The sequence below is a fragment of the Bos indicus x Bos taurus genome, chromosome 9, assembly GCF_003369695.1.
Source record: "Bos indicus x Bos taurus breed Angus x Brahman F1 hybrid chromosome 9, Bos_hybrid_MaternalHap_v2.0, whole genome shotgun sequence".
In the NCBI taxonomy this organism is placed as follows: Eukaryota; Metazoa; Chordata; class Mammalia; order Artiodactyla; family Bovidae; genus Bos; species Bos indicus x Bos taurus.
Window position 1 is genome coordinate 24,229,698 of NC_040084.1, and position 18,233 is coordinate 24,247,930.

The 18,233-nt window shown below is 38.7% G+C and overlaps 1 protein-coding gene and 1 non-coding gene across 2 annotated transcripts in view; both read right to left on the reverse strand.

Moving 5' to 3' along the window:
- RSPO3 (R-spondin 3) overlaps positions 1-18,233 on the reverse strand; it is a 94,402-nt gene that overhangs the window by 31,017 nt on the left and 45,152 nt on the right. The window lies entirely within an intron of this gene.
- On the reverse strand, positions 11,950-12,022 carry TRNAC-GCA. The gene has a single exon. It is a non-coding gene; the product is annotated as a tRNA-Cys (tRNA).

The window sequence follows — 18,233 nt, forward strand, 5'->3', positions numbered from 1 at the left end:
CCCCAATGAGGATCTTTATTAGGTTCCATGTTTAAACATAACCCCATGAAAACTGCATGTAAGGCACTTAGAGCCTGAAGGTCACAGACTATTGACAGACAGTGTCTTTGTTTAGACAGTGTGATGCTGCGAACATAACCATTTACTCCATTTGAATACGATGTTAGCAATTTGTGAAAAACGTTTGACTTTAAAACAGCAGTGTGATTTGAGGCAAAAGGCCAATTTGCTCATTAAGTTCAAGTTTGTTCTTTGAACAACAGAATGGTTGTAAAACAGGAAAGATTTAGCAGATTTCATGGTAGAAATAGAAGGTTCTCAATTTTACCAGCAATAAAATGACAATAAGAAATAATAGCTAATGCCAACCACATGTCTGGTGTGTATAATTTTCAAAGGTCGGAAAAATATAAATAAATGGTCATCTTGAACATGTGGCAAAAATGTTGAAAGACATAGCATAGAAAGAAGATTGGATTAACAGACAAAATATCCACATTCTAGTCCTGAATCATCTATTTATTAGCTAACACTCTTAAGGTTGTTATAAACTTTTTTCAGCCTCAGTTACTTGAAATCTCACTGATCTTGGAGTCAGGTCTGAGTTTGAGTTCTATGTCTATTGCTTACTATGTGTGATTTATAGTCACCTACTCACATGCATCTGGTCCCATCACTTCATGGGAAATAGATGGGGAAACAGTGGAAACAGTGTCAGACTTTATTTTTTTGGGCTCCAAAATCACTGCAGATGGTGACTGCAGCCATGACATTAAAAGACACTTACTCCTTGGAAGGAAAGTTATGACCAACCTAGATAGCATATTCAAAAGCAGAGACATTACTTTGCCAACAAAGGTCCGTCTAGTCAAGGCTATGGTTTTTCCAGTAGTCATGTATGGATATGAGAGTTGGACTGTGAAGAAAGCTGAGCACTGAAGAATTGATGCTTTTGAACTGTGGTGTTGGAGAAGACTCTTGAAAGTCCCTTGGACTGCAAGGAGATTCAACCAGTCCATTCTAAAGGAGATCAGTCCTGGGTGTTCTTTGGCAGGACTGATGCTAAACCTGAAACTCCAATACTTTGGCCACCTCATGCGAAGAGTTGACTCATTGGAAAAGACTCTGATGATAGGAGGGATTGGGGGCAGGAGGAGAAGGGGAAGACAGCGGATGAGATGGCTGGATGGCATCACCGACTCGATGGATGTGAGTCTGAGTGAACTCCGGGAGTTGGTGATGGACGGGGGGCCTGGCGTGCTGCGATTCATGGGGTTGCAAAGAGTTGGACACGACTGAGCGACTGAACTGAATTGACTCACTTGCACCCAGGTGGCTCAGTGGGTAAAGAATCTGCCTGCAATGCAGGAGGTTCAGGAGACTCAGTTTCAGTCCCTGGATTGGGAAGATCCCCTGGAGAAGGAAATGCAACCCACTCCACTATTCTTGCCTGAAAAATCCCATGGACAGAGGAGCCTGGTGGGCTACAGTTCAAAGGGTCAAAAAGAGTCAGACACGACTGAGCGACTAAGCACTCAAATGCAAAGTCTCAATTTCCTCATTTTTAAAATGGAGTTGATAGTAGAAATGCAGAGATACCTGAAATAGTTAAAAGAACTACATGAGATAATTATGCAAACTGCCAAGATTTAGACAAATCATATTGTTAAATCACAACCCCATCAGAAAGAATATATGTCAATGGATATGGTTATTGGGTTTGAGTAAAGGATATACAGCAAGGATATACAACCTAACCAAATTATTTTCTAGCTTTCTTGCCTGGAGAATCCATGGACAGAGGAATAGTCCTTAGGATCTCAAAGAGTTGGACACGACTGAAGTGATTTAGCATGCATGCAGGCAAGGATACAACCCAAGCAAATTATTTTCTTTGGCTTTTTGAAAATGGTAATTTGTGGCTCACTATAATTACCCTGCCGCTAAGTACTTCAGTCATGTCCAACTCTGTGTGACCCCATAGACAGCAGCCCACCGGGCTCCCCTGTCCCTTGGATTCTCCAGGCAAGAACACTGGAGTGGGTTGCCATTGCCTTCTTCAATGCATGAAAGTGAAAAGTGAAAGTGAAGTCACTCAGTCGTGTCCTACTCTTAGTGACCCCATGGACTGCAGGCTAACAGGCTCCTCCATCCATGGGATTTTCCAAGCAAGAGTACTGGAGTGGGGTGCCATTGCCTTCTCCGATGCCTTACTCTGGAAAACCATTATTACTTCTTCATTAATAACTAGAAGTCTCATCTCCATTTTAATCATTTTATCAAGTTCTGAGGCATAATGAAACTAGGAAACTGAACTACCCCACCCTTTAGTGTCCAGCAGTGAGAAAATTCTTCCAGTTGTTGTGCAATTTAGTGGGGCTCCATGGAATATTAAGATTTAAACCAACTCAGAATTTGAATTTTTTAAATAAAAAATCGACTATAAAAGCTAAATATGTTAAACAATCTGGTTTTAGACTGTAATATCAATAATTAAGGATTTACTAATGATTCATAAGCCTCCTTTCCAGAGAAATGTAGGTTTGTGAAAAGGCCTTTTAGTTTAAAGGAACAGAGTTTCATGGCAAATCCAATATCTAATATCATGAATTAAAGACAGTTTTATGTTTCCTATGGAACTTTGGGTTTTTGCAGTTAGAAGATTCTGGATCATGTGTTGGTAGTTTTACTCTTTTCAATATTCCAAATACATATATTCAAGTCCTTTGGGTCTTAAACTAACTTATTTTTTTAAATTTAGTATTGCACACACATTTTTAGTTAAGCAATAAACATCTGTCATCTGCCATTTATTAATATTAATTATAAATGGTCAGTGGCTCATGGGATCCAAGTACAGCAGCTGAGATTTTTCTACATCTGACCTCCTTAGAGTTTATATAAAAAGTGTTCAGAGTAGTTCTCCTAAGCTCCTAGCCAATTTAAAGCTGGTTTGTAACCTAGTGCTTTCAATTCTGCATCTAGCAATTAAAAAAAGGAGAATAAATGACAAAAATCCTGAAAAAAAGCATTGTGCTAGGGGATTAGGTGGAACAAATAACAAGAATATGTCCCGGGACATATAACAAGGGACAAATAACTGGTCATAGGAAACACCCTCTTCCAGCAACACAAGAGAAGACTACACATGGACATCATCAGATGGTCAATACCGAAATCAGACTGATTATATTCTTTGCAGCCGAAGATGGAGAAGCTCTATACAGTCAGCAAAAACAAGACCAGGAGCTGACTGTGGCTCAGATCATGAACTCCTTATTGCCAAATTCAGACTTAAATTGAAGAAAGTAGGCAAAACAACTAGACCATCCAGGTGTGACCTAAATCAATCCCTTATGATTGTTCAGGGGAACTGGCAAATAGATTCAAGGGATTAGATCTGATAGACAGAGTGCCTGAAGAACTATGGACAGAGGTTTGTGACATTGTACAGAAGGCAGGGATAATGACCATCCCCGAGAAACAGAAATGCAAAAAGGCAAAATGGTTGTCTGAGGAGGCCTTACAAATAGCTGTGAAAAGAAGAGAAGTGAAAAGCAGAGGAGAAAAGGAAAAATATACCCATTTGAATGCAGAGTTCCAAAGAATAGCTAGGAGAGATAAGAAAGCCTTCCTCAGTGATCAATGCAAAGAAATAGAGGAAAACAATAGAATGGGAAAGACTAGAAATCTCTTCAAGAAAATTAGAGATACCAAGGGAACATTTCATGCAAAGATGGGCACAATAAAGGACAGAAATGGTATGGACCTAACAGAAGAGAAGCTATTAAGAAGAGATGGCAAGAATACACAGAAGAACTGTACAAAAAAGGTCTTCATGACCCAGATAACCACGACGGTGTGATCACTCACCTAGAGCCAGACATCCTGAAATGTGGTCAAGTGGGCCTTAGGAAGCATAACTACGAACAAAGCTAGTGGAGGTGATGGAATTCCAGTTGAGCTATTTCAAATCCTAAAAGATGATGCTGTGAAAGTCTTGCACTCAATATGCCAGGAAATCTGGAAAACTCGGCAGTGGCCACAGGACTTGAAAAGGTCAGTTTTCATTCCAATCCCAAAAAAGGCAATGCCAAAGAGTGTTCAAACTGCTGCACAATTGCACTCATCTCACATGCTAGCAAAGTAATGCTCAAAATTCTCCAAGCCAAACTTCAACAGTACGTGAACTGTGAATTTTCAGATGTTCAAGCTGGATTTAGAAAAAGCATAGGAACCAGAGATCAAATTGCCAACATCCGCTGGATCATCGAAAAAGCAAGAGAGTTCCAGAAAAACATCTACTTCTGCTTTATTGACTATGCCAAAGCCTTTGACTGTGTGGATCACAACAAACAGGAAAATTCTTCAAGAGATGGGAATACAAGACCAGCTGACCTGCCTCCTGAGAAATATGAATGCAGGTCAAGAAGCAACAGTTAGAACTGTACATGGAACAACAAACAGACTGGTTCCAAATCAGGAAAGGAGTACGTCAAGGCTGTATATTGTTGCTCTGCTTATTTAACTTATATGCAGTGTACATCATGCGAAATGCTGGGCTGGAAGAAGCACAAGCTGGGACCAAGATTGTCCGGAGAAATATCAATAACCTCAGATATGCAGATGACACCACCCTTATGGCAGAAAGTGAACAAGAACTAAAGAGCTTCTTGATGAAAGTGAAAGAGGAGAGTGAAAAAGTTGGTTTAAAACTCTACATTCATAAAACTAAGATTATGGCATCTGGTCCCATCATTTGATAGCAAATAGATAGGGAAACAGTAGAAACAGTGAGAGACTTTCTTTTTGGGCTCCAAAATCACTGCAGATGGTGGCTGCAGCCATGAAATTAAAAGAAACTTGCTCCTTAGAAGAAAATCTATGACCAACCTAGACAGCCCATTAAAAACCAGAGACATTACTTTGTCAACAAAGGTCTGTCTAGTCAAAGTTATGATTTTTCCAGTAGTCATGTATGGATCTAAGAGTTGGACTATAAAGAAAGCTGAGTGCTGAAGAATTGATGCTTTTGCACTGTGGTGTTGGAAAAGACTCTTAAGAGTCCCTTGACTGAAGGAGATCTAACCAGTCCATCCTAAAGGCAATCAGTCCTGAATATTCATTGGAAGGACTGAGGCTGAAGCTGAAGCTCCAATACTTAGGCCACCTGATGGGAAGAACTGACTCATTGGAAAAGACCCTGATGCTGGGAAAGATTGAAGGTGGGAGGAGAAGGGGGTGACAGAGGATGAGATGGTTGGATGGCATCATTGACTTGATGGACATGTGTTTGAGTAAGCTCCAGGAGTTGGTGATGGACAGGGAGCCCTGATGTGCTGCAGTCCATGTGGTCGCAAAGAGTCGGACAAGACTGAGCGACTGCACTGATCACCTCTTTAACCTCTGGTAGAAAATAAATGCATCAGTTCATTAACACTATAGAGATTTTTGTTGTAGTACTAAGAGCAAAGAAGAGGAAAACATTTTGCTATCTAGGTGTACTATGATGGTACATTGGTAGTATGCCATTCTGGTATCTATACATGCCATATCATGTATACACTTACTGACATTAAAAATAATCCTTTTGTGAAAATTAACCAAAGACAATAAAGAAACAGCAAATCCAGAGTTGAACTGAGATGTTTTGGTTGTCAAACTAGTTCAGCACTCTTTTACTTAAGTCGGTTGACACTGCGTGTATTAAACTACTTTGACAACTGTGAACGCAAGAAGAAATGATGATTCTATGAGCAGATAATCCTTTGAAAATGGAGGAAACTCTCACGAATGGAAGGAAAGGGTGATAAGGCAGGACACAAAGCAAGTGGAGGGACACCAAGGGCATGAAAGATGGGAGGAAGCCAAAGGCCCTAGGGAGAGGAATTAAATAGGAAAACTCCCTTTTCCTACACATTTCAAAGAAAAATTAGAAAAACTGGACAAGTGTGCATCCACCACCAGTTTGTCCAAGAAATACTTTAGTCAACTGCATCTTAACTATTGAAACAAACCAATCTGAAACAAAACAAAATTCGTTTATGAGCTTAGAGTTGGTTGGAAACCAGAGGAGCATAATATCAGAGATTAACAGTTTGTACTTATTACTTTGAGGAATATTTCACTATTTCATATGTCTACAGTCCATAAAAAAAATAATTAGCTATCTAATTAGCATTCTCCTATAAATTAGGATAATACTTTTTGTTCACAGGTTGTAATTAATTAGATATATACATTTCTATGACTCATTTTCAGAATTATCAATTACTCATGTTTTCCAAGTGTGAATTCAGTATACTGATATTTTCTTGCCCAAAATGTGATATTATTTAAAAGAAAAAATTCAGTGAGGTATTTCCTGGTGGTCCAGTTGTTAAGTAGCTGCCTGCCAAGGCAGGGGACACGGGTTCAATCCCTGGTCTGGGAAGATTCCACTTGTTGCTGGGCAACTAAGTCTGTACACCACAATTACTGAGCCTGAACTTTAGAGCCCATGAACTGCAGCTACTGAAGCCTGTGCACTGAGAGCCTGTGCTCTTTAACAAGAAAAGCCACTGCAATGAAAAGCCCACGCATCAAAACTAGGGAGTAACCCCTAGCCTCTGAAACTAGAGAAAGCCTGCCTGCAGCAATGAAGACCCAGGGTAGCCAAAAATAAATAAAAAATTAATTACTTTTAAAAAAGCAATGAAAAATGAGTGCCACCATGTTTCCAGACATTAGTTGTCACATAAGACAAGAGTAAAAGGGATATCTCATTTAAAAACGTACATTTTGCATTGAGATAGAAAACATAATTGGACTCTGTTCACAAACCATTTCCTAAATTTGATCTCTTGCAAAAATTACAAAAGTTGGCTTTTCCAGCAGAAACAACAAATAAACAAAACAAGCTTTTACAAAACATATTTTTCAATTATGGCAGCTTGGGCTCACAAAGGATAGAGTTATGACCGGGTGGTGTATACACAGTATAAACACAAGAGTTCAGTAATTAGGTTTGAGTTAATCTTAAAGTTCCAGTGGCCTGGTGCATAATCAAGCAAAAGGTCATTACCCATACTGGTGGTAAATTTCACACAGAACACTCAGCTGCTAGAAATGGAAATGGACATGTCTTTACTTTAGCCTGCACAAATCAATCCCAGAAACCATTCATATGAATAGTGGATTCTATTTCTATTCATTTGAGAGACCATTTACTTATAAAGAAAGGTTTATAGCAAACCAGAAAAATCAGAAAAAAAAAATCAGTTAAAATATTTGCATTATGCTGGACACGCTTGTCCAGTCTAAAATAGAGGAAGTAAAACTTTGATTACACTTTTTTACTTAAACATTTTTTTTCCATAAATAATATTGGATAGGGATTACCCTATAGAAGAGTACAAACTTTTTAATTTTGGGCTTCCCTGGTTGCTCAGATGGTTAAGAATTTGCTTGCAGTGTAAGAGATCTGGGTTCGATCCCTGGGTCAGGAAGATCCCTTGGAGAAGGGAATGGCTACCCACTCCAGTATTCTTGCCTGGAGAATTCCATGGGCAGAGGAGCCTGGAGGGCTACAACACGCTGAGCAACTAATATTTTTGTTTCTTCAGCCTAGCACTCTTATTTCTACATGGAACTGTCACTCAAATGGCCCATGTGTCCCTTGGCTTCAACAGTGGGCGTGTGACTGAGGCAGACCAATCACAGCACTCCATTTCCTCTGCCACAGTGATGGGTTCAAGGGTAGACACATGAGTCAAGCAGGGTCAATTTGCATCTCCCATGTGATTGGATGAATGGATGCTGAAAGAGAGAGCTTACTATCCTTTTGGACTGAGAGCAACCTGGATGTAGACTTAGGGCTTCCCCAGCCAAGCTTTCCCTGTGAGTAGAGACAGACTCCCTGTAGCAGGGGAGAACAATGCCAATAAACAAACACAAACAGAGGCAGGATGAATTGAAATGCCAAGAAGGAGGAAAGAAGATGTATCCAATGATACCGTTTGAGCACTTAGAGCAAGCTGTGTTTTCAGCCAATAGGTTCCTTTTTGCTTAAAATTTGAAATCTGTCATTTTTAAATATCCTAGTGAGTACACAGAGGGTAACAGTGAGCTTGGTGAAAAAGGACTATCACTGAAGGATAAATACTCTGACATACACTGTTTTACTCTTAATAATGACAACATTTGCAAATAATTTTTAAAGAAACTTAAAAACAGTAAGAAAAGTGATAGAAAACATTTCCGATTTAGGACATGAAGAATGAGGTGCTTTAAGCCAAAGGAAAAACGAATCGAATAGAAAATAAAATGGAAAGTGAAGTACATGTGAAGGAGAGCAGAAACCTAGTAGAATAATGGGTTCTGAAGAATTTATACTCATTTTGCACATGTTACCGATAATAGCCCACAGGTGCCAGCCACTGCGCTAGAATTTTATGCTTGGCTTTGTCCATTAGTACAGAAGTACACCATAATCTATGTGGGGTCTGCTTTGATAGTAATGTACGAGAATGAAACCATTCAAGTGATCTTTCCGTTTCATGATGCTAAAAATGATAGGGTTTTAACGTGAACAAGTTTGAGAATGTTTCTGTTTCATTCCCTGACATTGTAATTTCATTGTACATACATTGTACATACATTGTACATACAATTTCATTGTAACCTGGTTGTATTGGCTTGGCGTTGTAACCTTGGTTGTATTGGCCTCTTGGGAGGCGGGTGGATAGAGGTAACTAGTCTTTTCTGTCAGGCCGTTAACAATCTACAAAGTTAGTCTGTAACACTTCTATGAAGTTACCGGAGTAGATAAAAAAAGAGAACAAGATAATAATCTATGGAAAGAATAATTCTTTTGTGCCTTCAAATGTGAGGTGATTTCTTTGCCAAAGAGGTTTCAGCAACACCAGCAGTTTCAAGGAGTGACTGTGTTTGGGAGGTGGGAAGGAGGACAGGAGCATGAAAGGAGGAAGTGTCTTTTTTGCCGGAGAAATGTTTACTTTGTAATTAGCAAAGGACAAGAAAGCCCTTTTGGAAACTATACTTGGGGGTTCAGAATTTAAATTTATGCTGATGCTCCCTGAGGCTCTCTCTAGGGAACCCTCCTCATTGGCAGGGATCTCAGCTGGCTGGAACAGGCTGCACACGAAGCCAAGGTCTCAGGGTCATTTCTCCGAAGAGCCCGTTAACGCAGCTCTGTTCCACAACTACAAGCTGTACCTTTAACCCTACTCAGTCATCTCACAAGCACACATTAGCACATCGACATGGTGGTCACAGAGAAAAAGATTTGCCTGCAGACCAAATAGAAAAGCAGGCAGAGATCGTTCGTTCTTGCCAGCATAAACAAATGTTTTTATAAATGCAAACGAATGAAACTGCAGCTACTGACAGAACAAATCCCGATGAAAACTGTCCACACAAGTGGATGCTACATGCGAGCTGAGCATTGATGGTCTTTGCTCTGTGGCCCAATATAAACCATGATGGGCTCCCCCAGTGGTTCAGTGGTAAAGAACCCCCTACCTTCCTGTGGAGGAAACGTTAAGAGACATGGGTTCGATCCCTGGGTGGGAAGATCCCCTGGAGGAGGAAATGGCAACCTACTCCAGTATTCTTGCCTGGAGAATCCCATGGGCAGAGGAGCCTGGCGGGCTACAGTCCATGGGGTCGCAAAGAGTAGGACACGACTGAAGTGATTTAGCACACACACATAAACACACTTAATAGAATAAGAGATTCACGATAGCCGAGACTTCTGTCTTTCCTATCCACTGCTATTGGGTTGGCCAAAACGTTCATTCGGGTTTTTCTTAAGAGTGTGTGGAAAAACCTGAATGAACTTTTTGGCCAACCCCAAAAGTGCTGAAAGTGCCAAGCATAAGCTGGTGCTTTAATAGATATGTGTTGAGTGTATGAGGGTTTCTTGACTGGCCTTTTAAAAAATTGTTATTAATATTCCTACTCTTCCCTTTACAAACTAGAAAGTATAATAGAAATAATCTACACACTATCTCCTGTATCAACTGTTGAGTGTGTTTTTACAAAGGAAGAGACATTACCTTAGACAGGAAGACAATGCTGAATAAAAGAGCAGTCACACTCATCTAACTACAAACAAGAGAACGACCTCTGTGGTAGATGGAAAAAAACGGTTACAGTTCTCTACTCATCCCTGTATATACATACCAAATCGCAAAGTAACTCTGGGGACTTCTCCCTGTAAGAGAGGATATCTATTTCTTTAACTCTTGAATCAGGACCCGCCTTGTAACTTGCATAGACTAACAAAACATGGTGGAAATAAAATTGTGCCAGTTCTCAGCACATACTCAACAGGACTGCTTCTCTTCCTCTTAGAACATTATAGAATTCCTGGCCACCTTGAGCATGATAGAAATAGCAGTTTCCTCTGTGCTCAACCAGTCTACCACATTAGGGAACCAGCCAGAATTGCACAGTGGATCCCAGCCCACACTGCCCATCCACATTTATTGTTTTAAGCCTGTATGTTTGGGGGTTATTTCTTACGGAGCAAAAATGAACTGAAACAGTTTCATCCCAACACACAAGACGTAAACAATGGCACGATCACTGCCTGGTTAGAGGCTGAAGAAGGCTTTGTATACTACAGCTACTACCCGAGTCAACATCCTGACCAATGTGCACTATGTCACACATACCAATGGGTTGAAAGCATTAGATATTTATAAAAATCACAAAAAAAGAAATCTCAGAAAATATAGGCATTTGCAAAAATAATTTATTATAAAGAGTTAGTATCAAAACGATTTTAGAATAGAGATGCTGCAGTGTATGTTCCAACACACTGGTGAAGCCTAAAAATGATTCTTCTACCAGCAGAGACTGCACAGATAATAGTGATACTTAAGTATTTCACACTGTGAATCATGTCCATTGTGAATTTTGACCACTATGAATAGCCCTCAAATCTCAGAGAACCTACAAAAATGGAATGGTACAAACTTGGTATTAATTTTAATGAGATAACAACTTGGCTAAATTATAAAAAATAGTATAGTACCTGGGATTGCAAAACATGAAATGAAAGGCATCTTACCTTCTGCAGAACTTTTGCATTAACAGAAGTTTAAGAATATACAATGCAATTGTATTCAACTTTTTCATTAACAGAGATTAAGAATATACAATGCAATTGTGTTCAAAGCAAGAAACCTAATAACTGTCATTTCACTTTTTTTCAAAATCTGTCTAGGTGCTGGATGTGACCCTTCAGTTCCATTATTACAGAGGGGAGTAAACTGTACATATATAAACGAGCTTAGCATTGTCTTCACCCCACAAACCTGGGCAACAGATAATGCCTGCAAAGGTCCTGCCATTGTAATGTCAACGTCAGAGGAATCAATGAGAGAAACTGGGGCCTATCACAGAGGCAAACTCTTTTAACCATATGGATAATACATTTGGACACATGGCTGTGGAATTGGCAAGTTGATTTGATGCTTCAAAGATTAGGCTGGAATTGGCAGGAAAGAAACAAAGTGGAGTAACCGTTGCGTAACATAGTGAAGGAAAAAATACATAATAAATAAATCAGTGCATAGGCCATGTGTGAACGTGACTGAGATGGACTGGAAGATGAGCCACGTTTTTATAGGGTCTTTAGGGATCAGTAACAGTAGCATACTTGTATTAATATTAAAAGCCCCAAATTTGTATTTGGTGATAACATATACAAACTGTAATCTTTTGGTCAGTAACAATGGTACTCTAAGTCTAGTTTGAGTATTTATAGAATTTAGAGATAAAATTTTGAAGTATTAGGTTAAACTCTAGTGAAAGTGAAAGTCGCACAGTCATGTCTGACTCTTTGCTATCCCATGGACTGCAGCCTGTCTGGTTCCTCTGTCCATGGAATTCTCCAGGCAAGAGTACTGGAGTGGGTTGCCATTTCCTTCTCCAGGGGATTTTCCCCACTGGGAATTGAACCCAGGTCTCCTGCATTGCAGGCAGATTCTTTACCAACTGAGCCACTAGGGAAGCCCATGAAATTGTTAATATTTGACTACTGACAAGCAAAGTAAGAGCTAGTCCCTGGTGGCTTAGACGGTAAAGAATGCAGGAGACCCGGGTTTGATCCCTGGGTCTGGAAGATCCCCTGGAAAAGGGAATGGCAACCCACTCCAGTATTCTTGCCTGGAGAAGCCCATGGACAGAGAAGCCTGGTAGGCTATAGTCCATGGGGTTGCAAAGAGTCAGACATGACTAACACACACACATTTATGTGCAAGAAAATGGCAGTTTCATGTGGTTTAACCGAATAGACAGGAAAGCATTACAAAACAAAGATGACTATAGTCACATAATTAGTCTTGGTGAAGAGAGAGCTATGGGGCTTTACTGGTGGTCCAGTGGTTGGGAATCCTTCTGCCAGTGCAGAGGACACGAGTTTGATCCTTGGGTTGGGAGGATCCCACATACCGTGGGGCACCTGAGCTCGTGCACCACAGTGACTGAGCTGGAGCTCTAGAGCCCACGTGCTACAACCACTGAAGCCTGTGCTCCTAGAGCCTGTTCTCCGCAAGAAGGGAAGCCATCATAACAGGAAGCCAGTGCACTGCGACTAGATGGCAGCCCCCACTCGCCACAACTAGAGAAAGCCGTGTATAGCAACAAAGACCCAGTGCAGCCAAAAAAATGAGCTAAACATTTACTAAACAAATGACAGCCCTCTCCACTGGGGACATTAGATGAAAAGCTGGGTTTAGCCTTTAAGAGAAAGGCCACACATTTATATGAAGGACCATATCTCAGAGTGAAAGGCATTATATATTTGCAATAGATTACTTTTCTTAGAGGCTTTAAACATAGCTAAATATTTTTGTATGGTACTGGAATATTTTAGATTCAAAGTGAAAGTCGCTCAGTTGTGTTGGACTCTGGACTTGTAGCCCACCAGGCTCCTCTGTCCATGGAATTCTCCAGGCAAGAATACTGGAGTGGGTTGCCATTCCCTTTTCCAGAGGCTCTTCGAAATCCAGGGATTGAACTTGGTTCTTCTGCATTGCAGGCAGATTCTTTATTGTCTGAGCCACCAGGGAAATTGGGTGGCAAAAACTTCCCCTCTGTTCCACCAAATTGTTCTTGTCACCAAAGGTTTGCACCATGCACAGGTTTCCATTGGTGGCAATGAAACCTTGCCTTGGTTGAATGAAACCTTACATTGGTTCTTCACAGAATCTCAACAAAAAACCATTTAGGTAAGGGGCTGACTAGACCCTAAAGAAGGATCACAAAGAGAAACTGTTGAGTTTACACCAGGGTTTCTCCTCTTTGGCATAGTTCAGTTCAGTTCAGTTCAGTTGCTTAGTCGTGTCCAACTTGTGACCTCATGAACCACAGCACACCAGGCCTCCCTGCCCATCATCAACTCCCGGAGTCTACCCAAACCCATGTCCATTGAGTCGGTGATGCCATCCAACCATCTTATCCTCTGTCATCCCCTTCTCCTCCTGCCCTTAATCTTTCCCAGCATCAGGCTCTTTTCACATGAGTCAGCTCTTTGCATCAGGTGGCCAAAGTATTAGAGTTTCAGCTTCAACATCAGTCCTTCCAATGAACACCCAGGACTGATCTCCTTTAGGATGGACTAAACTGGCAGATAATTTTTGATGTGGGGGGCTGTCTTGTGCATTGTAAACTATTTAGCAGCCTTGCCCCACTAGATGCCTCTAACTGTGACAAGAAGATGTATATGCTGGGGAGCAGACTCACGACTGGCTGTAAACCAGTCTTTAATGCCATCCTTATCTCAGCTCTCTATTTTGTGGAATTTTCTCTGACATGTCAAAGGGCCAGTGTACTGACTGTGTGCAGGGAAAGAGCAGAGAGCACCCCCCCTCCAATGCTTAAACAGGATGAGTGTCTGCAGGCCAGCTGGTCTTCCTCCATGAGGTGAAGGTGGTGAGAGGACATCACCGAAATTCTCCAAGCCAGTTGGCATCCTACAATTTTGAGCTAATGAAGCCTTCTATTTGGATTTTGAAAACGGTTCCAAAAATTTTGGCTAAATGTCTTGTTTTGAATTTGAATGAATTTTTAATATGAATCCTTCCTGTAGAAAACTCAACTCTTCATCACTGGGGTGGTTGTTACAAATATTTTAAGAAGTAAACCAGAGGACAGGGGCACAAACCTGGGAACAAAGTAGATTCACTTTTTATTTCCTTCCTTTTTAAAAAACTAAATTTGCTGTAATTTTAAATATAGTGCTCATGATAAATATAATGCATGTGTATAATACTGGTATTTAAAAACATGATTAATAACAATTTGTAAGTTAACTTACAACACTTTTCGTCTATGTAAAACCTAGTAGAATTTTACAACTGGACTTAATTTTGGGAAGGCACATAAGGTGACCTACAGTACGTTCAAATAATGCAATAATTCCCATGCTTGTTTCTTCCCTGGAAATGTCTGGATATTTTCATTTGTTTATATTTTAATGGATTCCTTTTTTCCTCCTCTGCCAAGAAGGATGCTATTTCTTTCTTTACACCAAGAAAGTAGACCCTGTCCCCATTTTTTCCATGACTCTGTTCTCTCTCCTTTCTATCCCAAGATCGTGTACTACATGTAATTAATTAGGATCTTGTTCATGCAATTCACCAAAGGACAAAATTTCTTTCATTCTTTGTAAATTTGTTCAAAACCCAGTATCTATTGGAAATTCTCTTCAGTTAATTAAAGGAATCTACATATGAATGGTTTTGTGAGGACTTCCCTGGTGGCTCAGACAGTAAAGCGTCTGTCTACGATGCGGGAGACCCAGGTTCGATGCCTGGGTTGGGAAGATCCCTTGGAGAAGGAAATGGCAATCCACTCCAGTACTATTGCCTGGAAAATCCCATGGACAGAGGAGCCTGGTAGGCTACAATCCATGGGGTCGCAAAGAGTCGAACACGACTGAGTGACTTCGTTCACGTTCACATATGAATGGGAAACATTTTGGTGATCTTCCCTTCTTTGCATCTACCTTCCACTCCAAACAAAAAAAATCACTCTTTTGCACCAAATGCAAACATATATATACTTCCCTGCTCTGTTTCACTTCCCCTTATCTAAGATGGTTAACCCAATATATCAAAAGAGTTAAAAAGTATAATTTGGAAACCATTAAAAGTGCATTTTCTCCTTGCTTATTTCTATTTCAAATACATTGTTTTAAGGCATATGTGATACTAGTATATGTTATGTTAGCCCTCATAATCTCTTAAAATACATGTTACTTACCTGTGACATTTCAGATATATATAATTCAATTGAGATATACTCAACTAGAAACTACTGCAATAGTAATAATTTCTTATAAAAGTTTATAATTGATGGAGAAGTTAAGAGTGATTAAAATGCTGCATGTCAGGTAAAAGGAAATAATCCTAAATGTGCAAGCAAGTAGTGTATCAGAGAAAAGTTTAGATTTGGGGCTACAGAAAACACATTCATCGTCTTGGATTAATTTATGATAATTATTCTAAGCATGAGAAGAATATCAGTAAGAAAAATGTGTAAATGTGTAAGATTTTGCAACCAACTTTTCATATATATATATGTGAAAATTTCATGTGTATAGATATCCATTTTACAACAAGAGTAATCCACTCTGTTACTAAAATCTAGTTCTTATTATTCAGCTTCTTCTTTGTGTACATTTTGAAAAGTCATTTCTGGGTCTTATCATTCTTCCCTGGAGACCTTGCCTTTGGCAATTACAACACAGCAGAAAAAATCCTGAACACATGCTCCATACCTTTTCCAAATAAGAATTATCTACCTCTGTCTATTGTTAACCTCTTAGGCAGGGATGATAGATATAAATTTAAATTCAAGATTTTCAGGCTAAATTTTGTTTTATAAAGCCTTATCTTTTAGCTTACTCATATGGAAATGCTCAGCCATGAACCTAGAAGATGTTATTTTGTAAATCGACAAGGATTTAGGTGCAGCTCAAGTAACAGTTCTTCTAGTGGTAGGATAAATCGTATCTTCATCACTTTATTGTGTTTATATTTATCATTTTATTGTATAGCTCTGAGATATACAATATAAATGAGAAGGCTCTGGGTAGTAGTATGATTTTGATGTGATTTTTGCTAGAGTGGCAAGTTCAGAAGTCATAATTACTTTTCTATTTGGTTTCTTCATATTCAAATAGATATTTATTTGACATTTGAGTTATTATTAGGAGAAGTTAAGAAAATCAATAGATTAGAGAAGTTAAGGAAAGAAGAGAAAAGTGGTTTCCTTCCTATCTTAACTTTCTAGATAGGCTACTTGAGAAAATACTTTTGACAGATGTATAAACACATGTATACCTGTGGTGGATTCATTTTGATATTTGGCAAAACTAATACAATTATGTAAAGTTTAAAAATAAAATAAAATTAAAAAAAAAAAGAGTGAAAATTAAATAAAAATGGAACTGAATCTTGAATTTAATTATACATGTAATCCACACTTCCTACTCGGTAGTTTATTGATTATCAAATTTGGAAAAGAATAAAGCACCTAAAATTTTCTAGTTGTATAAAGTTCTCATTGTAAACATAAAATGTCATTGTATCCTACTTAGAAGGGAAAAAAAAGACCAGAAAGAAACTTTAAGTCAAGCTTATGTTACAGGTTATTATTTTAAACTTCTTATGGCATTTATTTTACTTGCTGCTAGTCTAAAACCTAACATTTTTCAATGTTTAAGTCAGTGCTAGCAAAATATATTAGAAGACTACTTTCTCAAATAAAAGAAATAAAATGTAATTAGTATCATAATTTATCTATTGGATGAGATTTTCTTCACTTATATTTTAAAAGCAAAGTACACTAAATACTGATTAGTAATGTAGAATCTTTGTGGAAAAAATAATATGAACAAAGACCACCTGTGAATCATTAAATTTCAAGAAAATTTAGTAAACATAAGTAAATGTAAGGCTATGGGAGCTTACCAGCAAGTAAGAGTGATGAAATATTTGATTTCCAAATCCAACTTTTAAAATCTAAGATGTTTTAAATTAATTGGTAACAAATGTCAGAAAGACCTTTTTCACTAGCCAACTTTCATTCCTTAAACCTAATTTTTAATCAAAACCTCCTATAAATTTACAAAAGTTTGAAATTTCCTTTAAAATAATCCACATACTCAAGAAGTTTGTCACATTAACTACTTGATTACTAATGGCAACGGCAGGCTGTACCCATCCTGATGATGATCAACTTGGTCTTTTGGTACAGTGAAGACAGTGCAAAGGATGGGTGACCCAAGTTCTTTCTTGTATGAGCAAAGTTAAAGTTTCACAGCACTCTCTTCTGTGTTTCCATTGAGTGTTTTCACACACCAAGTCTCCCTTCATATGTGATACTATGATTATCTGCTTAAACTTATCTCAACCTTCCACTGGACTCTGAGTGTAACTTCAGAATAGAGATGGTACCCTATTTAGTTGAGAATCCCAAGTGCTTAGCTCTATGTGTGGTTATAAAGTAAAAATTCAATAAAATGATGAATGAATGAAATAAGCAAAGGAAGTTCAACTATAGAGTCAGCCAAGCTATAGCTTGGCTGCATTATTTTTTTCAATTAATTAATTGAAAGGATCATTTATAGACTCAGATTACTACTAATAGGTACATAGCATATTTGTAGGCAGTGGTACTGGGGATAAGCAAGAAAGATGGAAAAATTATATTTTAAAAGTCAACAGCTGCAAATCTTCTAGATAGATGTTTAATCACCAGAAAGCATCATATTAAATGATACATGAGTTTTCTTTAGCCCTAACAAGACTTCAGAACAAGCCCTTACACAGAGTTATTTAATATTGATTTGGTAGGTTCTATAATCTGATATATAAAGTTAGTGTAATATGAAAAAATCTGGGGATAAATTGTCATTAATGCTTGTATTATGCTAATAAAATATACAACTTTTAAAACATGTTTTGCTATAAAAGCTTAACACCTAATTGCACTACTTTGATTTGCAGGAAATGAAAAAAGGAGTAAGTTGGTGGCTGGTATTCACCATTCTCATATGTGTACCAAATGCTGTTAGACTTTGCATTTCTGAGGCTTCCCATGAGTTTGCCAGGTACTAGGAAGATGCGTGATAGGAAAGATAATGGCCCCAAAGGAAGATATAGACATAGATGCATTATAATGCAGCTCCTTCTCCAGGATTCATTTAGCACACT